We start from the raw sequence: 23,501 nt of genomic DNA on the forward strand, positions 1-23,501 counted from the left end.
CTTGCTCCAATGGCTAGCACATAAGGAATAGGCTTTGCAAGAACATCAGCAAGTGTTAACCAAGCCCTCCTCAATTAGAATTAAAACACACTGGGCAACAACTCCAGAATGCATGTAGCTATATAACCATATAACAATTACAGCATGGAAACAGGCCATCTTGGCCCTTCTAGTCCGTGCCGAATGCTTACTCTCACCTCGTCCCACTGACCCACACTCAGCCCATAACCCTCCATACCGAACCTGCCTCTACCACTTCTACTGGAAGCTCCTCCCTCCTTTTTCCTCCCCCTCTTTTTTCTCTCTCTCTTTCTGCCCATCACTCTGCCTGCTCTCCATCTCCCTCTGGTGCTCCCCTCCCCCCTTCTTTCCCCCGAGGCCTCCTCTCCCATGATCCTTTCCCTTTTCCAGCTCTGTATCCCTTTTGCCAATCACCTTTCCGGCTCTCAGCTTCACCCCACCCCCTCCGGTCTTCTCCTATCATTTCGCATTTTCCCCTCCCCAAAGCTGTTTGTTAAACAACAGCTGTGTGTATGCACAAAGTTCACCACTGTTTTAGTGTAAACATAGATATTTCAATTGTGGAAATTCATTTAAAGAATATTTTTTATTACAATTGATCTATTCAAATACTTCATTGTGACATGGCAGCACCAAAAAAAAATCAAAAATTAATTTAAAATTTTGTCAAGTAACATTTTGAGTTCTGTTTTTATGTGTTACAACTTACAACATCGTATTCAAAGGAATAATTAGTCTGTCTTCTTAAACAGACCTTTGGGTTCCAGGATAACTTGTTTTCATTGTGCTTTTATGGGTTCTGAGATGACTGATCAGGCCTACAAGGCACCTTCAAACTCTTCTACTGAAATTAAACAGAAGAGATTCTACAGATGCTGGAAATCTTGAGCATCACGCACAAACTGTTGGAGAAACACAGCAAGTGTTTCTTGGAGGGGAACTAAGTTAAGTTTCAGGCCAAGTTCCTTCATCAGGACTGAAAAGGAAGCGGTAGAAGCCAAAATAAGAAGGCGGGAGAGGTGTACAAACTGGCAAAAGAGAGGTGAAACCAGGTAATTGGGAAGTTGGGTGGGTGGATGGGTGGAATGTTGAAATAATAAGAGGTGACAGGTGGAAGAATTAAAGGGCTGAAGAAGGTAGAACCTGATGGGAGAGGCCAATAGAACATGGGAGAAAGGGAATGAGGAGGTGATGAACATGTTGGAGAAGGGATAAGACGGTAACCAGAAAGGGGAATGGAAAAAGAGAAGAGGGGGGTGAAACAGTTTCCTGCAGTCTCTCTAATCTATACCCCTCATTATTTTTATATACTTCAATCTTATTGAACACCGTCATATTTACCTAAATCTTATCTGACCATGAGTTCCTCTGACCAATCTCAACCTCCCCAAGTTTCCTTTTTTTATTACACTGTTAACAGGCCTCCTCAGTCATTAGCTCCCTATATCTACCATATGCTTCCTTTTATCTCTTTATACAGTCTTCAATATCTGGGGTTCCTGATACTTGTTATCCCTGGCTTTTGCCCTTACAGGAATGTGTTCGACTTGAAATTTTGTTATTTCTCTTTTGAATACATCCTGTTGTGCAGACATAGATGTTCCCAATCCACCTTTGCCAGGTCCAACTTTATGTTAATGAAATTGGCTTTACCCAAATTTAAGACCTTTATTATTGATACATCCCTACCCTTTTCTGTAACCAATTTAAAATATACAGAATTATAACCATCTCCAAAATAATCGCTTACTGATACTCCCCTCCACTTGACCAGCTGCATTTCTCAAGAACACACCTCAAAAATTCTCTCCCCCACCCCCAAGGCTTTAATGCTGAGGCAATCCCAGCTGATACTTGATAAGTTGAAATCCCTAGTACAATAACCCTATTTTTATTGTGCCTCTGATATTTGCCTACCTATCTGTTCCTCCTTCTCCTTTTAACTGTTGGAAGATTTGTAATACACTCCAAAGTGACAACACCTTAATTGTTTCTAATCTCTACTTACACAGTGTAATTAATACTCCCTCTTCTGTTATCTTGCTGAAAATTCTACACCCTGGGTTACTGAGTTGCCAGTAATACCCATCCTTCGACCATGTCTATCAAAGAGCCAACAATATAAAGGGTTGCCCCACTTAAGGGAGGGTGGCTTTGAAAAGGGTGCAGAAGTTGTTTAACAGGATGCTCTCTGGATTAGAGGACATGTTATAAGGAGAGGTTGGACAAACCAGGGTTGTTCTTTTGAACAGTGGAGACTGAGGGGAGATCTGATAGAGGTTTATAAGATTTATGAGAGGCATAGACAGAGTTGACAGACAGTATCTTTTTCTCAGGGTTGAAATATCTAATACCAGAGGGTATGCATTTAAGGTGAGAGGGGAAGTTCAAAGGAGATGTGCAGAGTAATTTTCTTACTTTTTTTTAAAAAACAGAGTGATGGATGCCTGGAATGCACTGCCTGGGGTGGTAGTGGAGGCAAATACAATAGAGGCATTTATTGCATAGACACAGATGTGTGCATGAAATGGAAGTATATGGATATTGTGTAGGCAGAGGGGTTTAGGTTAGTTGGGCACTTGATCATTAATTTAATTAGTTCAGCACAATATTATGGGCCAAAGTGCCTGTCCCTGTACTTTGTTCTATGTCTCAGATATGACCATGATATCATACCCCTCCGTATAAATAAAAACTTCTGAAGTCATCTACTTTACTAGTTCTACTTGCATTAAAATAGATGCAATTTAACTTTGAATTCCCTTACTTGGTTATTCTGCCTACTGGACTTATTAACTATTTCTCCTCTAGGTGACTGTACCTCTCCATCTACCAAGGCCCTTTCTCTTGCCAACTTAGTTTAAATTTTCTCTAACAGTGCACTCACACCTCCCAGCAAGGACGTTAATCCCACTTTGGTTAAGGTACAACCTGCTTAGACAGGTCACATCTTCCTTAAAATCACTCCCAATGATCCATGAACCTGAAGGCCATTCTCCTGTGCCATTCCTTTAGCCACACATTTATGTGACATATCCTGTTATTCCTATATACTTGCTGCTTGTGGCACCAGAAACAATGGATTGATTACAACCTTGGAGCACTGAAGAGGATGGTGAATTTAATCACTGATAACAACCTAAACTAAGAAAACCTCAACATTTCAATGCAGGAACCTTCATTTTTACTGTGCACTATGGTGCAGCTGGGCAGACTGGTAGAGGACCTTTATCTTGGGGGTATTAACTGGAAGGCCCATTTTCTCTTTTGCTTCAATGCATGAGTTGACACTGTCCTGGTGCTTGGCTTCAGAATGTGGCAAACGGAAGCATCACATGAACACTACAGACTTCTGTAGCTGGGCTATTCTCATTCTGGAGTGTGGTCAAAAGTACTCAAGCATACTTAGCAGTCTGTTTGTGAAGCTTCAAATCACATTGATGTCAACAGAATTTAATTTTTAAACAAGCAGTAAATAAATAGCAAGGCAGGCAGCATCCATGGAGGGGAATAAACAGCCGATATTTCGGACTGAGACACTTCCCCCAACCAACCACCTTCTCCCTCACCTGGTCTCACCTACCACCTGCCAGCTTGTACTCCTTTCCCTCTCCCCTCCTTATTCTGGTTTCCACCCCCCTTCTTTTCTGGTCCCAATGAAGGGTCTCAGCCCAAAACTAGGGCAGCACAGTAGCATAGTGGTTAGCTCAATGCTTTACAGTCCAGGCAACCTGGGCTCAATTGCTGCCACAGCCTGTAAGGAGTTCATATGTTCTTCCTGTGACTACATGGGTTTTCTCCAGGTGCTCTGGTTTCCTCCCACAGACTTACCAATTGGGAGGTTAATTGGTCATTAGAAACTGACCTATGATTCGGCTAGGATTAAATCGAGGATTGCTGGGTGGCATGGCTTGACAATTTAAAAATTAAAATATAAAACACTGACCGTTTATTCCCCTCCATAGATGCTGCACGGCCTAGTAAACTTTATTTATTTATTTATCTATTTATTTATTTATTATTTAGGGATACAGGGCGGAACAGGTCCTTCCAGCTCAACAAGTCACACCACCCAGCAACCCACTTATTTAACTCTGGACTAATCACAGGACAATTTACAATGACCAATTAACCTATTAACTGGTACATCTTTGGAATGTGAGAAGATACCAGAGCACCCAGAGGAATCCCACATGCCCACAGGAAGTTCATACAAACTTTTTTTTATTAACAGACTGTGTCAGAACTGAACTCCGAACTCTGAAATTCTGTGCATGTTGCTCGTGTTTCTGTGTTAGTAAATACAGTCATCCTTCAGTATCTGCGGGGGATTGGTTCCAGGAACCCCCGCGGATACCCAAGTCCCTTATATAAAATGCCGTAGTACTTGCATATAACCTACGCACATCCTCCCGTATACTTTAAATCATCTCTAGATTACTTATAATACCTAATACAATGTAAATACGGTGTAAATAGTTGTTATACTGTATTGTTTAGGGAATAATGACAAAAAAAAGGTCTGTACATGTTCAGTACGGACGCAACCATCGTAGCTCTTCTGGGAACGCTGATGTCGCCTCGGCGTCAGCCAATCCTGATTCTCCTGTGATCTTTAAGTTCTTGAGGCTGTAGCGCTTTACATAACTAGCCAGACATCCCTTACTAGCCTTAAACTCCTTCCTCTCGCTCACAAAACAAGGAGCGAATGAACGAGATGCGAGGCGAACAATGCTCAAACAGTGCTGGAGAGAAACTGAGGATCTGTGAAATGGCGAGAAGCTACAGCAGGGTATGCCTACACATCACTTCATTTGCGTGGATTCAGTGTAGTGCTCAGCGCACGACAAATTCAAGTTTTGCTTTTTGGAACTTTCAGGAATTTTTTTTCGAATATTTTTGATCCGTAGTTGGTTGAACCTGCGGATGTAGAACCCGCGGATACGGAGGGCCGACTGTAAATAGAAGAGCACAAGTACCAGAAAACTGCATATTCAGTTAAAACTTCATACATAGAGATTCAAAAACTTTAATTATGCGTTACTTTGCTCTCCTGTGGTTAAAGGTTCAACTCTCAGTGGTGGACAAAGCTCGGTAAACCACTGTACTCTTGCGATTTCACACCTAAGCTGTAAAAGTGAAAAGGACCTTTGTGGGAAAACTGAACACCTCAAGGTCGGCTGCAAAAAAACATGATTTAGGCATAATTGAGTGCAAAATAGCTAACAACTCACTGCTGTCCTATTTCTGGCAATGTTGGGCACATGCTTCTAAACAATAGTAGGAAGGATACCTGAGCACAGATCAAATTTTACTGCTTTAGGACTGCATTCACTTTTGCAAATGTTCATGAAAAAGGAAAATATACTCAATTAAAGTTACTTACACGGCAGTACTTTACATACTTAGGATTTAAAAAGCTGCATACCTTAAATGAAATAATCTTGCACTACTTGCATGAAGTGCTAACATTTGAAATAGATGCAGTGCAAAGAACAACGTAATGAAAGGCCATCTATTAAAACTCTCTCCATTGATGCTGCCCGATATTGCGGGCATTTCCCCATTATTGAGAAAGTAAGGAGGCATAGGATCCAAGGGGACATTGCTTTGTGAATCCAAAACTGGTTTGCCCACAGAAGGCAAAGAGTGATTGTAGACGGGTCATATTCACATGGAGTTCAGTCACCAGTGGTGTACCTCAGGGTTCTGTTCTAGTACCCTTACTCTTTGTAAGTTTTATAAATGACCTGGATGAGGAAGTGGAGGGATGGTTTGCTGATGACACAAAGGTTGGAGGTGTTGTGGATAGTATGGAGGGCTGTCAGAGGTTACAACAGGACATTGATAAGATGCAAAACTGGGCTGAGAAGTGGCAGATGGAGTTCAACCCAGATAAGTGTGAAGTACTTCATTTTGGTAGGTCAAATAAGGCAGAATACATTACTAATGCTAAGGCTCTTGGCAGAGTGAAGGATCAGAGGGATCTTGGGGTCAGAGTCCATAGGACACTCAAAGCAGCTGCACCAGGTTAACTCTGTGGTTAAGAGGGCATACGGTGTGTTGGCCTTCATTAATCGTGGAATTGAATTTAGAAGCCGAGAGGTAATGTGGCAGCTATATAGGACCCTGGTCAGACCCCACTTGGAGTACTGTGCTCAGTTCTGGCCACCTCACTGCAGGAAGGATGTGGAAGCCATAGAAAGGGTGCAGAGGAGCATGCCCTATGAAAACAGGTTGAGTGATCTCAGCCTTTTCTCCTTGGAGTGACGGAGGATAAGAGGTGACCTGATAGAGGTGTATAAGACAATGAGAGGCATTGATCGTGTGGATAGTCAGAGGCTTCTTCCCAGGGCTGAAATGGTTGCCACAAGAGGACACACTTTTAAGGTGCTGGGGAGTAGGTACAGAGGAGATGTCAGGGGTAAGTTTTTTACTCAGAGAGTGGTGAGTGCTTGGAATGGGCTGCCAGCAACGGTGGTGGAGGCGGATATGATAGGGTCTTTTAAGAGACTTTTGGATAGGTACATGGAGCTTAGTAAAATAGAGGGTTATGGGGAAGCCTAGTAATTTCTAAGGTAGGGACATGTTCAGCACAACTTTATGGGCCGAAGGGCCCATATTGTGCTGTAGGTTTTCTATGTTTCTATGTGTTCTATTAGCACAAACAGGAATGCTTTCAGCATAATCCAGCCTAAATTTCTAATCTTCTAATTTCTATTCCGTGTACAAAATACAAGGTTAACAAATCAAACCAATATCCCAATTTTGTATCCAATTAATACCTCCTTTGTCCTTGTGTATGGTAAGGACTCCCCTTGATGAAAAACGATGTAAAAACTAACCATTCCAAGAAAAAAACAACACACACCACCTTTCCATGTGATTATTTATCACTTGACAAATGTATCACATGCTGTAATCATCACAGAAAACATGCCATTTAACAAAATGCAGTGAGAAACAAGGCAAGAACAAAAGCCTAACTATTGTTAAATCACAAACTTCAGGGAATCCACAGCATAAATACTATAAACTAAACTGTTACTAGATTGCAATGTTCCTAAACTCTTAACCATGGGCCAAGTTTGGCTAAATTTTCAAAACAAATTACTAATTTAAGTGCATTTTGAAAACGGTTATGAGTTCTACTTCACTGATTTTGACAGTTACATCCTTTTAATAAATGTTAATTCCAGATGTTTGTTTCATTGATGTTACATTTGAGAAATATTTTTAAAAATTGAAATTACAATCTTGCCAAACTGTTTTATTTCCTGCAGAATTCTGCCACCATTGAGCTTTCAAATATGTTTTAACCAAGTGAAAGGTTGTACTTACCCAGTCTTATGATTCAATATTCTTCACTCCATACTCCATTTCCTGGTAAAGGGAAATTTGCCAGTTAAAATTATTTTACATCAGATTATTCGCTCCCCGAAGAGCGTTTGTTGCATCAGATACTAACTTGAAACCCACTGAGTTACCATGATCCAGTTTCACAAATCTTTCTCCATCTTCAACATTCATTTAATAGGACAATTAAGGCTAGGTTTTCCCTGGTTACCTCTGCAATCTACAAACTTTGTACATAATGAGCAAAAATGTTATGTTCCCCAAAATAAAGTCAAAGAGTCCAAGTGTTATACAGCACTAAAACAGGCCTTTCAGCCAAAATTGTCATGCCGATAAAAGTGTCTTCATGAGCTAGTCCAATTTGTTGCATTTGGCCCAGCCCTCCAAATCAAGTTCAGGTTTATTGCCATTTAACCAGAGACATGTATACCGCCAAACAAAACAATGTTCCTATGGACCAAGGTGAACAACATAATACATATAACTCACACAATGGCCGTGGAGACCAAGTCATTGGGTAGATTTAAAGTGGAGGTCGATAGGTTCTTGATTAGTCAGGGTGTCAAATGTTATGGGGAGAAGGGAGAAAGCAGGAGAATGGAGTTGAGAGGGATATTAAGTAATCCATGATGGAATAGCAGAGCAGAAGCGATGGGCTGCATGGTCTAATTCTGCTCCTATGTCTTATAACATAGAAAATCTACGGCACATTACAGGGCCTTCAGCCCACAATATTGTGCCGACCATGTAACCTACTCTAGAGACTGCCTAGAATCTCCCTACCACATAGCCCTCTATTTTTCTAAGCTCCATGTACCTATCTAAGAGTCTGTTAAAAGACCCTATTGTATCAGCCTCCACCACCTTTGCTGGCCATGCATTCTATGCACCCAACACAATAAGTCAATAAATAATAAGGTGCATTCAGGGCACAACTTTAAAAAATGAATAGTGTATGCTACTGGCACTTCATATGCGATGAGACCTGGGTGGTGGCAAGAAGTTCAGTAGTCTCCTGCCTGGGGAAGAAGCTGTTTCCCATCCGAACAGTCCTTGCCCTGAAGTTGCAGTACTTCCTGCCTGATGGTAGGGAGTTAAAAAGATTGCTGGATGGATGGGAGGGATATGTCATTCGTATTTGATGTATCTGTCCAAATGTCTTTTAAACACTGTAATTGTACCCATCTCTACAGATTCCTCTGGCAGCTCGTTCCATATACCCACCACTCTCTGTGGAAAAACTTGTCTTTCTGGTCTCACTTAGATCTTCCACTCTCAACTTAAATCTATACCTTCTAGTTTTAGTCTCCCCTACCTACTGTGGGAAAAAAAGAAACTGACAATTTTTTAAAAAATTGTTTAAAATTAATTTTATTTTAAAATTCTGTTTTGTATTAAAAACAGAAACAGGCCCTTCTAGCCTAACAAGCCCGTGCCAAACAAAATAACATCAATGTGACCAATTAAGCTACTAACCCATATATCTTCGTGGGAGGAAACCAGAGCACCCGGAGGAAACCCAAGCAGTCATGGGGTTGGGTGTGATGGGGACGACTTACAAACTCCTTACAGACAGTGGCAGAAATTAACCCAGGTTGCCGGTGCTGTAATAGTGCAATGCTAACTGCTATATTACCATGCCACCCCTATGATTTTGTAAATCTCTATAATGTCACCGCAGAGCCTCCTTCACTCCAGGAAAAAAGTCACAGCCCATCCAGATCTTGTTTTTTTAAATAATTTTAAGCTTTCTAGTCCCAGCAACTTGCTTGTGAATCTTTTCTGCACTCCCTCCAGCATAATCACATCCTTCCTGTGGTATCATGACCAGAACGTCAGAAAATATTCCAGGTGCAGTCTCATACAGCTGTAACACAATGTCCCAACCCTTGCACTCAGTGCCATATCTGATGAAGGCACCTTCCTCACCACCTGATTTAATGCTGTTGCCACTTTCAGGGCACTACATTTAGTTATTTATTTATTGATTGATTGAAATACAGCATGGGATAGGCCCTTTGAGCCTAATCTGCCCAGCAATCCCCTGATGTAATCTTAGCCTAATCATGGGACAATTTACAATGAAAAATTAACCTATTTACTGGTACATCTTTGGACTGTGGGAGGAAACTGGAGGACCTGGAGATTCCACAGGGAGCGCATACATACTCCTTACAGATGACGCTGGAATTGAACTCTGATGCCCTGAGGTATAATAGTGTCACGCTAACCACTAGACAACCGTGGCACCCACATTCTTATACTTGTAGATCACTTTGCCGTGCCATTTACTGTGGAAGTGCTGCCCTCGTTTAACTTCACAAAATGCATCACTTCACACTCCTCACCACCACCACCCCACTCCCCTGCTGCCAATCCAAGTTAAACTCTACCTGCCGTTCTTTGGCCCAATTTCCAAGTTGATCTCAATCCTGTTGTAACCTTTAGACAATCTTCTTCATTGTCCCACATGCCATCAATTTTGGTGTTATCTGCAAATTTACTAATCATGCCAAATACATTTTTAATATACATATCAAACAATAGTAGACATAGCACCAATCCCTGTGGCACACTACTGGTCGAAGATCTGTAAAACACCCCTTCACTACCACCAAGCCAATTTTGTATGCAACTGGCGAGCAAATGTGATCTAGCTTTCCGGCCTAGATTACTGCAGACTAGCCTATGATGGACTAGGCCAGAGGTCGGCAACCTGCGGCTCCAGAGCCACATGCGGCTCTTTGATCTCTGTGATGCGGCTCCCCGTGGTTTGTTAGCTTTTGAAATGTAATTCGAAATTTGAAGATTATGGTGATCTTGTACTTTGCGGAGACACCGTTTCCTGGCACATCCGAACAATTAGCCACCGTTCCGACTAAGGGAGATAGCCTACGGGGGTTTGTGAGTACGTGTCTTTTGGAGCATCCGCGCCCATGGGGACGGGTTGAGGGAGGCTTTAAAGCAAGGCTGTTCGAATAAAGTTACCTTTGACTGCAGTCTTTATTTTAGCGCTGCGTGTAGCGCTACATCGCTACAACGTGTTTTTTATCGCTATTAATATACATCACAACTGCCAATGCCTGACACCCGCCAGTGCGCGCTTTCTTTTAATTCTTCGATCCAAGGTAGGCTACCTATGTAGTAACCTTCAACCCAACGTCTTTTTTTCGGAGTTCAAAATGTTTTTGTTGCATGCAGAAATGTAATTTCGTTTTCTCTGCAGGAGTTCATCAATTTCAAAAATGCAACACATTATAGTTTGTTTATACATAGCATAAAGGCAAAAAAAACCCGTTGTATGCAGTGTTATTTCGTTTTGTGGCTCCCAGTGTTTTCTTTTCTGTGGGAAATGGGTCCATATTGGCTCTTTTAGTGGTAAACGTTGCCGACCCCTGGACTAGGCTTAATGATCAAAGTTTTAAACAAGCAACTCAGAAGTTCATTATAGGTATCAGTTTTGTCAAAATTTATCAATTTTTCATTTTCATCCCTCTCAGTCCCATCAGAGACCACCAAATGCTAATCAGAATTAATTAAAAGGTTTCTCTCAGACACCAGACCCGGGGATAGTAAGCATCAGAAAACATTGGAAGTAGACATGTGTAAAGAACATTAAAAGAAGAAAATACAGCAATAAAATTAGATTGTGTCTTGACAATCCAGTATTACAGTGTGCCAGCCTTCCTGGAACCTTGTTCAAGTTATGATTTTTGGCAAGAGCTAAGATAATTAACATTCCTTCATTATTCAGTTTTGTGTGCTTTCACAACCAAGTCCAATCTCCAATCTTCCCATTTCCAGCAAGAATCCCAGAATCTATCCTGTTCCCTTTTGCAGAAAAATACAATGAGCCAAGATTAGCTAACCCCATACACACAGCTGATACAAGCCAGGGCCTTCCTGGTTTACATAGCACAGTTCTACCATGGGCAGCTGATTTCTATTTGCATCTCAGCTTGTGGTATATGGAACATGATAGCAAAGAGCAGCATTGTCACACAAATACAGGATCTAATTTCTGTATTCCCCTTCAGTATCAAATTCAGGAATCACAGCCCTGTCTAAAAAACTAAAACACTTGGTAACCATTGTCTGTTGAAGAAAACCAGTTTGCATGACTTTGCAGGGAAATTATATAACAGACAGGATCAAAACAAAGGGTGTAACCAGTATCTCAGGAACTGGACCTATTAAAATTAATATGCGAGAGGGGTTTATTTGGCTGCAACTTTCAGTCTACAGACATAATGATTGAATCCAAAAATAATAAAACATTATTGCTGTTAAAATAGCTGGAGATTAGTTTTAACTATTTCAGGCCTGTAACACATTCAAAATCATACACAATGTATGTAATGTATTTAATTTAGATAGACCAGTGAAAATGTGTTGTATATCTCTACTCTAGTTTCAAACATCCACCAATAATCCCTTTCCTGATTGCTTTTCAGACAGCCCAGTTTATGTGTACAGGTGCATGAATAACCTACAGATTCTTTGCGTCTTACAAGTTATGAAGCAATGTGATTTGGTAAGACATCAAAAATCTCCCTTTGCTTGTTCTATCCGAGAGATGTTTAAACATTTTTTTCAAACAACTATTGCTACAACTGTAAGTAAACTCACACAGACAGGATATCTTTAGGAAAGATAAGGCAGCTTTAGAGAGGCTGTAGAGGAGATTTAAGAGGGTGCAGAGGAGATTATGTTCTGTGAGGAAAGGTTGATTGAGTTAGGGCTTTTCTCTTTGGAGCTAAGGAGAATGAAAGGTGACTTGATAGAGGTGTACAAGATGATAAGAGGCCTACGTAGATAGAATGCACAGTCAGCACATTTCCCCCCCCCCCCCACCCCAAGGCAGAAAAGGCTAGCATAATTTTAAGATGATTGAAGGAATGCATTACGGGATATCAAAGGTAGTTTTTTTTTGTACTCAGAGAATGGTAGATGAGTGGAGCACACTGCCTGGGGTGGCGGCAAAGGCAGATACATTAAAGACATTTAAGAGTCTTATAGATAGGCACGTGGATGAAAGAAAAATGGAGAGCTATTGGGAAGGAAAGCATTAGGTTATCTTGTAGTATGTTAAAGGGTCGGCACAAACTAGGACTAAAGGGCCTGTGCTGTGCTGTACCATTCTCTGGTGCTTTACAGTTATGTCTTGAGTAATGGCTTAACTCAGCAAATCAAATGGAAAGTCAATTGAGTAGATAGAGGCAAAATAAACATGAATAAATATTTAAAATTCTTTATTTACTGCGTACTTAATTATTAAAAGGTGTTAATAGGGATTGACATACAGATGGTCTTCAGAAGCACCACCATGGGTCCAGTTAATTAGTAAGAAGTTATAAACCAGAAAGGCCCTGCATTAGATTTCTTTTTAGTTCTCGGTGTTATATATAGTTTCTTTACCCCAGGACAATGTTCCAGTTAAAGACCACTAATCATCAAGGTGCAAACATTAACATCAAATTTAAAAAAAAGATTGAGGTGAGTTGTGGTAATCTTAGTAGGGTACTCACAGGTCACATCTGGAGAATGGCCATGTGGTAAAAGTAAAATAAATACTGAAAAATGGCAAAGGAAATGATTGTTATACTTATTGAATGTGTGGATCTCTGACACAAGACCATAAGAGATAGAAGGAGAATAAGCCCATTCATCCCAACAAGTCTACTCCACCATTCCATCACAGCTGATTTATTACCCATCTCAACCCTATTTTCTTGCCTTCTCCCCGTAACATTTGTCGCCCTGATCAACCTCCGCCTTAAATATACCCAATGAACTGACCTGCAAAGCTGCCTGTGGCGATGATTCACCACCCTCTGGCTAAAGAAATTTTTCCTCATCTGTATTCTAAATGGACATCGCTCAATTCTGAGGGTGTGTCCTCTGATCCTAGACTCCCCCACTGTAGGAAACATCCTCTCCATATCCACTCTTTCTCAGCCTTTCAATATTTGATTGGTTTCAATGAGATCTCGCGATCTCGCGTGCCTCCCCCCCCCCCCCCCCAACTCTTTTATACTCCAGTGAGTACAGGCCCAGAGCCATCAAATGCTTCTCATATGTTAACCCAGTCTCATGAACCTCCTATGGATCCTCTCCAATGCCAACACAGTATTCTGGTCCTCTTGAAATCAATGCTAACATTGCATTTTCCTTCCTTAGCATCGACTTAACCTTCAGGGAATCCAACCCGAGGACTCCCAAGTCCCTTTGCACCTCTGCTTTTTGAATTTTCTGCCCGTTTAGAAAATAGTCCACACCTTTATTTCTTCTGCCTTCACTATATTCTATCTACCAATCTTCGTCTATTTCCCCATTCTGTTGAAGTCCTTTGTAGACACCCTCTTTCCTCAACATTACTTGCTCTTCCACCCATTTTCATATCATCCACAAACTTGTCCAAATCATTGCCATATGACGGGAAAAGAAGTGGTCCCGACACAGAATCTGCAGAACACCACTAGCCACCAGCAGCCAACCAGAAAAGGCCCCCTTTATTCTCACTCTTTGCCTCCTGCCAGTGAGCCAATCATTTATCCATGCTGGCACTTTCCCTGTAATACCATGGGTTCTTAAACTTGTTAAGCAGCCTTTTGTGCGGCAATTTGTCAAAGGGCTTCTGAAGATCTAAGTAAACAACATCCACAGACTTTCCTTTGTCTACCACACCTGTTATTTCCTCAAAGAATTCCAACAGATTTGTCAGGCAAAATTTCTCCTTGAGAAAACTATGCGGACTTTGGCCTATTTTATCATGTGCTTTCAAGTACCTTGAAACCTCATCCTTAACAATTAACTCCAACATCTTTCCAACCTCTGCGGTCAGACTAACTGGTCTATAATTTTCTTTCTTCTGCCTCCCTCCCTTCTTGAAGAGTGGAGGGACATTTGCAATTTTCCTGTCCTCCAGAACCATTCCAGAATCTAGTGATTCTTGCTGAAAGATCATTACTAATGCCCCTGCAATCTCTTCAGCTACCTTTTCCCCCTACAATTCACCTACCAACACAACCGATCGACAGATGATGCAATAGCCACTGCTCTACATACTGTCCTTACACTTACACTTCTGGAGAAGAAGGATGCTTATGTGAGAATGGTGTTCTTGGACTACAGTTCAACATTCAACACCCTAATTCCCTCCAGGCTCGACAAGAAACTCAGAGACCTCAGCCTTCACTCTGCCTTGTGCAGCTGGATCCTGGACTTCCTATCAGATCGCCAGCAGGTGATGAGAGTGGGCTCCCTCACCTAGACCTCTCTTGACTCTCAACACAGGAGCCCCTCAGGGCTGTGTATTGAGCCCCCTCCTTTACTCCCTGTATACCCATGACTGTATCGCCACCCACAGATCCAATCTGCTAATTAAATTTGCCGATTACACTATACTGATTGGCTTAATCTCAAATAATAATGAGGTGGCCTACAGGGAAGAAGTCAACTCTCTGACACAGCGGTGTCAAGAAAGCAACCTCTCCCTCAATGTTGCAAAAACAAGGAGCTGGTTGTGGATTACAGGAGGATTGGCGATGGGCTAACCCCTACTGACATCAATGGATCTGGGGTTGAGAGGGTAAATAGCTTTAAGTTCCTCGGCATCCACATGACCGAGGATCTCATGTGGTCTGTACACACCAGCTGTGTGGTGAAAAAGGCCTTTTTTCCCTCCAGTGGTTGAGGAAGTTTGGTATGGGTCCCCAAATCCTAAGAACTTTCTATAGAGGCAGAATTACGAGCATCCTGACTGGCTGCATCACTGCCTGGTATGGGAACTGTACTTCCCTCAATTGCAGGGTTCCGTAGAGAGTGGTGCGGACAGCCCAACACATCTGTAGTTGTGAACTTCCCATAATCCAGGACATTTGCAAAGACAGGTGTGAAGAAAGGGCCCAAAGGATCATTGGGGACCTGAGTCACCCCAACCATGGTCTATTCCAGCTACTACCATCCAGGAAATGGTACCGTAGCATAAAAGTCAGGACCAACAGGCTCTGGGACAGCTTCTTCTACTATGCCATCAGACTGATTAACTCATGCTGATTTGAGTGTACTTCTATAATTATAAATTACTATGATTGCTTATTTAGATAGAGACGTAATGTAAAGATTTTTACTCCTCATGTATGTGAAGGATGTAAGAAATGAAGTCAATTCAATTCAGAACCCTGGAGTGTAGTCCATTTAATCCAGGTCACTTACCTATCTCAGACCTTTCAACTTCCCAAGCACCTTCTTAGCAATAGCAACAACACTCACTTCAGCCCCCTGACATTCTTGCATTTCTGCCGTTTTCCTAGCACCTTCTACAGTGAAAACTGATGCAAAATACTTAAGTTTGTCTGCCATTTCTTTGTCCCCATTACTACCTTTCCACCATCATTTTCCAACAGTCCAATATCCACTCTCATCTCTTTTACTCTACAAACATCTTTAAGAACTTTTTGTATCCTCTTTTATATTATTAGCTCACTTACCTTCATATTTCATCTTTTTTCTTTTTATGGCTTTTTTAAGTTGCTTTCTGTTTTTTTTTAAAGTTTTCCAATCCACCTTATACTTCTTCCTCCCCTCCCCAATCTCCTTACTCTGACTTCTCCTCTTCCTTCCCAGTCCTAATGAAGGGTCTTAGCCCGAAACATCAACTATTTACTCTTTTCCATAGATGCTGCCTGGCCTACTGATTTCCTTCAGCATTTTGTGTGTGTTGCTTTGGATTTTCAGCAATCTGCAGATTTTCTCATGTTCGTGATACCTCTACCTTCACACTCATTTTTTGCAATATTCTATAGCCTCTCTTTTGCTTTTATGCTGACTTGACTTCCCTTGTCAGCCATGGTTGCCTCATACTCCCTTTAGAATACTTCTTTGGAATGTTTATTTTCTGCATCTTTCAAAATATCCCCCAGAAACTCCAGCCATTGCTTTTCTGCCATCATCCCTTCCGGTGTCCCCTTCCAATCAACTTCAGCCAGCTTCTCGCTAATGCCTCTGTAATTTCCTTTACTCCACTGTAATACTGATGCATCTGATTTTAGCTTTTCCTTCTCAAACTGCAAGGTGAATTCTATCATATGATCAACTCCTAAAGGTTCTTTTATCTTAACCACCTAATCAAATCTGGGCCATTATGTATCACCCAATCTAGAATTCCTGTTCCCCTAGTGGGCCCTTTTTAAATGCCTTTTCCATCTCAAGTTATAATTTGCAACATACATTAACAATATACACAAGTCTTAGAATTGTTGCTTCAAAGTTCAAAGTAAATTTATCATCAAAGTTCCTTGAGATTCATTTTCTTGCAGTAATTCACAGTAAGGACCAGAAACTCAAAAGAATCAATGAAAGACCACTCTCAACAGGACTAAGCAACCAACCAATGTGCAAAACACAATTGACTGTGCAAATACAAAAAGAAAAAAAAATCCATAGAAGAAACCACATTTAATATAAATACAATCTTGATCCAGTTTTAAAGTCAGAATATCACAAACTATATAACAACCAATCTGTTATTACAGATTGGACAATCCACAATAACCATCCTGATATAATATTACAGGATAAACAAGCAATAACAACTTACTTAATAGATATATTCATTCCAAACACACAACATACAGAAATCAATAAGTGAAAAACACCAGATATATGCCGAATTAAAAGAGGAAATTGAAAGACTCTGGAATGTGAACAGGGTGTACATTGTCCGATAGTAATATCTACAACTGGTATCATCACAAAGTCACTACACAATAGCATTAAACAATCTGGACTACACAGCAATATCCATGTACATTTTCAGAAATCCAAAATATTAAACACAACTAGAATAATCCGAACGTTCCCAGCAACTGAAAAATGAGTGTGCTTGGCTATGCCCGCACCTCAGGTTTTACCAGCTTGAGCTGAGAAAAAAATGTTTTTCATAATAATAAATAAATAAATCAGCAATAAATATCAAGAACACGAGATGATGAGTCCTTGAAAGTGAGTCCATAGGTTGTGGGATCAGTTCAGTGATGGAGAGAATGAAATTGAGTGAAGTTACCCCCTCTGGTTCAGAAGCCTGATGGTTGAAGGGTAATTACTGCTCCTGAACCTGGTGGTATGGGTCCTGAGACCCCTGAGCCTTCTTCCTGATGGCAGCAGTGAGAAGAGAGCATGGCCTGGATGTTTATACTACTACAACAGTTGGATCAGTGCAAGCCTTTTCACCTCCAAAAGTTTAGGGGTTGTCTCCATCTCTATGGCCCATGAGCAGTTCAGTGCAACATTCACAATTATAAAACTTTTTGGATGCAGAATTAAACCAAGGACCTACTTAAGACAAACATAAAAGATCTTAATGCACCCTTCAAAGGAACAGAAGGAGTTTAACTGGTTTCCTCCTTATCATTACTGAAACAGTAGCTGGACATATCACATTTAATGATCTTAGCTGTAAATTATTTGATGCCCATCTTCAATTACAACATCAATCTCATTACAAATTTTATTTCTCCACATATTTTAAATATAGAAAAATATTTCAGTTCTTCAAAGGTTGGAATATGTAGATATTGATACTTATTAATGTTGTCAAATATCTACAATGGTTAATAGAACTGCAAGTTAAATTATGAAACTACTGGCTTGCAAAGAGTTAACTTGGAAAAGAAGAAATCAACTCCACGTGAATTGATATCCCCAAAAAGCTAAAACAGAGAGAGAGAGATTCCAATCTCTGAGGAACTGCTTTTGTTAACTAAAGAGCTCTTGGACTGGTTGTGCCATAAACAGAACATTCACATGCTTGAAATTAATCAAGGGCTGTGGTGGTAAGGCATTGACCCCTAGATGACAGAAGTCACCAAGGAAGTGAAAACCAGTGTTGCACAACTAAAATAACTTGTATTAACCCTCAAGCAAATAATTTACTTGATAATTAGAAAATCATTTACAACATAGTCGGATCAGAATTTCTAAAAATCCCACTTGTACAATATTCCCCAATGGAATATTCCAATGAAATGGCAGCATTGCTTGAAATTAAATTTATTCCATATTATTGTTCTCTCACCATCTTCTACTTTGCTCACTGCTGCAGGCCATGGAGGGCAGATATTATTTTATCAAAAACATAAGTCTTCCTAATTGCTCAATTTTGAAGGGGTTGTTTTAATACCCCAAATCTAAAAATCGCTGCCTAAGTTGCTAGATGTTAACTTCTACAGAATTTCTTTTCTCTTTTTTATGTTAATACTATCTTATGTGCTGTATGTGATACATGTACCGTGTTTTGCACCTTGGTCCTTGAGGATCATTGGTTCGTTTGGCTGTATACATGTGTACGGTTGAATGACAATAAACTTATACTTGAAGTAGAAGTACAAAGACAGCTGCACTAAGTCTAACAAAATCACTTAATGCAATTTATTAAATTTACATTTACAATTTTGCCATTGACATTATATTATCTTCTCCCACTGTAATTGATTCACTCAAATCAATGTATGATGAACAATATTTTCTGAGATGTTATCCTTATAGGTAACACAAAATATGGTAGCATATTGAAATGAAGAGAGATATCAATAGGTTTGCAGAGTGGATAGATAGCAGATAAAATTTAATCCAAGGTACATGAAATGGTAAATTCTGAAAGTAAGATTGAAAAAGGGCATAATTTTGAATTAACACAGATTAGGGTACGTGAGCATCGTTAATTGAAAGTGGCGGAGCAAATTTGCAAAGTAGTCATGCTGTACTTTGGGCTTTATCAAAAAGGTGAAAAGTACAAGAGCTAGGAAGGATGTTGCTGCAAGTAAGCCTTCCATTTCACCCAAGCATACACATACTTGTGCATGTAAACTTGACCACAACTACAATGATCGTCACTTTGTCATGATGGAGAGGCTTGTGAAGTCCTGAGATGCCATCTGGAGCTTAGCTCCTGGTAGGGTCACCTGCAGCAGTAAGGACAAGGGGAGGTTCTGGACAAAGAGCTATCAAGACCTCAAAGGTGGAGCTGGCAGAAGATAATGACATATCAGAATGGCAATGAAGGTAGTGGAAGGCTGCAGCAGTAAAAGGTCCCCAGTCGTCAAGCACTCTATACCACTGGATCCTTACCTAATCTGTCAAGGACCATGTGGTGGCTGCACGTGCATCAGCCTCCCCACATTGAACAAAGTCATGCACAAGAATTCTCCATTAAGGGAATCCACCCTAACATCCCAGTAAAGAGAATCCTGGATCATCCTCTTCAGCCACCCATGGACCCACCAATAGACCTTTAGTGAACATCATACTCGACTAGAGTGATCACACTACTACTATGAACCATAATAAATTACTGGTTCTGCCATGGAGAGAGTATTATTTCCAGTTCTGGTCACCATTCTCCAGAAAAGCTGTGAAGGGTTTTAGCGGGATGCAGAAGAGATTTTCCAGGGATTAGGGACTTCAGTTATGTGGATAGAGTGGAGAAGGGCTTGGGTGGTTCTTCTCAAAACAAATAAGGTATGGTAGAGGTATTTTAAGTTATGGTACAGACAGTGCAGATCGAGAGAAGCTGATCACTTTGATGAAGGAATTAAGAATGAGAGGGTACAGAATTGGCAAAAGAAATTAAAGTGACATGACACAGCCAATGGCTGGAGTTGCAAATGCACTGTGGTGGAGATAGACTCAAATGCAATGTTCAGAAGAGAACTGAGTGACTACTTGAGATGGAAGAATTTGCAAAACTGTGGCAGAAGAGACGAAGAACAGAATTAACTGGATTGTTGCTCCATAGATTGGTGTGGTGGGCAATTAAATGGATTCCTTCTCACAAAACTATCTTTTAAATGGATTTTAAGGTGAATTTATAATTTTCACAGTTACAAAGAGGTAAATTCAGAGCTTTTAATGAAAGAAAAAACAGAAATGACATTTAAAGTATATTGTTTTGTATTTAGAGCATTTTTTTCCTTTCAAGAACTGACAGACAACAGTACATTTCCATGGTCCTCCAGCTGGATGCACTTCATGTGCAACCCTTCAAAGTGTGTATTTCAACTGTGACTAAATACATAAAGCTGCCAAATCCTCCAAAGGTGATCATTCAGGAGATATCCTGCTACATGCACTTGTATTATTGAGACAACTACCACCACATACCAAAGTTTGAGAGGATATAATATATTACCAAAGACTCTGGCAAGTTTTTACAGATGTACTTTGGACAGCATTCTGAAGTTTTGTACGATCACCTTAACTTCCAGTTTAAGATGGTGCTACTGAAGGCGAGCGAAAGACCGGTAGTTCGAAAGGCAAGAAATTTGTCTAAAAACATTATTAATCACATCTTTTCGGAAGTAAATTGTAATAAACTATCACCACAAACAATGAAGAGATGATCAAAGGTGAAGCTGATTAGAGGGTTGAGCCATGCTGGTGCGCTGCAAAGCTGAAGCGTAATGTGTTTGAAATGGTGTCGCAGATGGAGTTGCAGTGAGCGATTCGGAGAGGAGTCGGTGAGGTGGAGGAGTTTCGTGGCCGTCGAACTAATCCAGGTGTGAGGTTGGATTGCTTAAACGCTGAGCCGATTTGGAGAGGTCAAGAACGGTTTTGGGCTGGGCAGCAAGGTCTGGGCCCAGAGCGCATCACTGTGGCAGAGCCCGGTCCTAATGAGAGGCATGATCCACTGTTTAGTCAATTTAAATGCCAGCCCAGATAGACTGGAGAGGAAGGATATCAGGACAGGAGGCGAGAGTCAGACCGATTCACACTGAGGCTGTGAGACAGTCCCGGCTGTTATGTTTCGTGTCTGCAAGCTTCATAGCAATTTGCCCTGCAAATAAGATGAACTGAGACTAAGGCTTTGGGCCTACTCCGGTTGCACCAGGGATTCAGATCTAAGGATGCAATTTGGTTTGGAATGCTGTTACGTGCTTCTATTCTTTGTATGACTTGTGGTTTTTGGCTTACTCTGCGCATTAGGGTGTTGGTCGTATTTTTTTTTAATTGGGGCTTTCTTCCTGTAAGCAGACAAATTTCAAGGTTGCATAAGTTATACATACTTTGCTATAAATGTACTTCTGAATCTTTGAATGGTTGCATTATCACCTGGTATGGAGGCACCAATGTACAGGATCAGAAGATGCTTCAGAGGGTTGTGGACTTAGTCAGCTCTATCACAGACACAAGCCTCCACACCATCTTCAGAAGGTGGTGCCTTAAGAAAGCAGCATCCATAATGGAGGACCCAAAACATCTGGGACATGCCCTCTTCTCATTACTACCATCAGACAGGAAGTACAGGAGCTTGAAGGCTCACATTCAATGTTTTCGGAACTTCTCTAGTATTTTTTTATTGTAGCTTATAGTAATTTGTTATGCCTGCATTATACTGCTGCCACAAAACTCAAATTTCACGACTTATGTTCGTGACAATAAACCTGATTCTGAAAATGGCAGACCCAAACTGCAGACAACTGTAAGCTCATACACCATTCATAAAAAGTTATGGCAATACAAATTTGACCATGGGGCTCCTCCAAACTACACATATCATTTTCATTGTTGAGATTTTAATATACCTCTAGTTCTGAAAAAAAACACTTCTTCTGAAATCAGATCAAGGTTACCTCAGTGGAACGATGCATAGAACTGCTCCAAATATGCTTGCAGAATTACAATCGAAGTAATAGTGACCCCCATGGGTACCGTTAATACACTGCAGTCAATTGCCATCACAAGACTGAAATATCTCCGTGAAAACTTCCAGTGCCCAAAATGTAATTAAGCATTTATTTTAAGAGGCATAGGTAAAGTCATACAGCACTTTGGCCCACCATATCCATGCTGACCATGGAGTATCTATGCTCATTCCATTTTCCAGCACTTGGCTCATAGCCTTCCATGCCTTAGCATATAGATACTTTCTAAAGGTTATGGTAGTCTCTTGCCTCCACCAGTGCATTCTTGGTGAAAAAAATCTTCCTCAGATCCCCTCTAAACTTTCTATCTGTACCTTAAAAGGATGCCCCCTTTGATTTTATACCTCCTGCTATGGGAAAATGTTTCTACCCCATCTGTGACCCTCATTGTTTTTATACCGTGATCGAGACTCCCTCACTCTCTTCTGCTCAAGGGAAACAAATCCTGCCTATTCAGACTCTTGTTAAAACTGCAACACTCCATCCCAAGCAGGGTACTGGTGTTTTCCAACATATTGGTGACTTCCTCTGCATGCTCTGCAAGAAAATCACATTTAGTGTCTAGAACTAGTGGACCCATCAGCCCAAGAGGGACATTGATGACTGAACCAAGCACCAACCTATCCCTCCAGCAGGGAGACCACGTGCGATAAAGTATGTACAGTATACCAGCTGTGCCCTACCCAGTGTTTTACAATGATGTACTATAGTCACCTTGTTCTTATATTCTATGCCCCAGCTAACAAAGATTTCTACACACTAAGTACACTGCAGATGCTGTGGTCAAATCAAGACATACAAAAAAGCTGGATGAACCCAGCAGGTCGGGCAGCATCCGTTGAAAGAAGCAGTCAACGTTTCAGGTCGAGACCCTTCGTCAGGACTCAGGTTTCTACATACTCTGACAGCTAAAGCCTCCAGGCTTACTCAGCCCCATTTCTATTCCATTCCAGGGAACCACTTAGCAACTATGTCCCATACCACCATTTGCAATAAACTGGCTTCCAGAGTCACTTTGTCAATTCTCATCGCAGCCTGGCTATATTTATATTAAATATTCATTTTTCACACAATGTTTATCATTGGAATGTGCATTTCCGTTTTTTTTTTCTCCAGTCATTATTACCCAAGACTACATGTTACAGAGAAATCTGAGTGTTGAGCAAGACTAGCCTCGCTGGTGAACTTAGACTTTTTTTTAAATGGCCGCTTGATGGTGTAACCAAAGCGCTTGTTTCTGTTATTTCAAGCCGCAGTTATATTGTATGTTGAAAATAAACAAAACCATTAATCTACAATAGCTCAATATCAATTGTTATGTTCACCTATCAATTCACTGTTTTTTGCAGGCACTGACTACTTCACATGATGCTTCACACTCAGAAGGTGGTGGAAGTGTGGAACGACCTTCCAGCAGAAGTA

At 40.8% G+C, this 23,501-nt stretch overlaps 1 long non-coding RNA gene across 1 annotated transcript in view; it reads right to left on the reverse strand.

Annotated features, from left to right (window-relative positions):
* Positions 1–401: 401 nt before the first annotated feature.
* LOC132384843 (uncharacterized) overlaps positions 402–23,501 on the reverse strand; it is a 159,179-nt gene continuing 136,079 nt past the window's right edge. Inside the window, exons 3-4 of the long non-coding RNA XR_009509014.1 lie at positions 7,363–7,404; positions 402–4,976 (exon numbers count right to left, since the gene is read on the reverse strand). This is a non-coding gene — a long non-coding RNA (uncharacterized LOC132384843). The remainder of the gene's footprint in view (positions 4,977–7,362; positions 7,405–23,501) is intronic.

Source organism: Hypanus sabinus, chromosome X1 (genome assembly GCF_030144855.1).
Source record: "Hypanus sabinus isolate sHypSab1 chromosome X1, sHypSab1.hap1, whole genome shotgun sequence".
Lineage (NCBI taxonomy): Eukaryota > Metazoa > Chordata > Chondrichthyes > Myliobatiformes > Dasyatidae > Hypanus > Hypanus sabinus.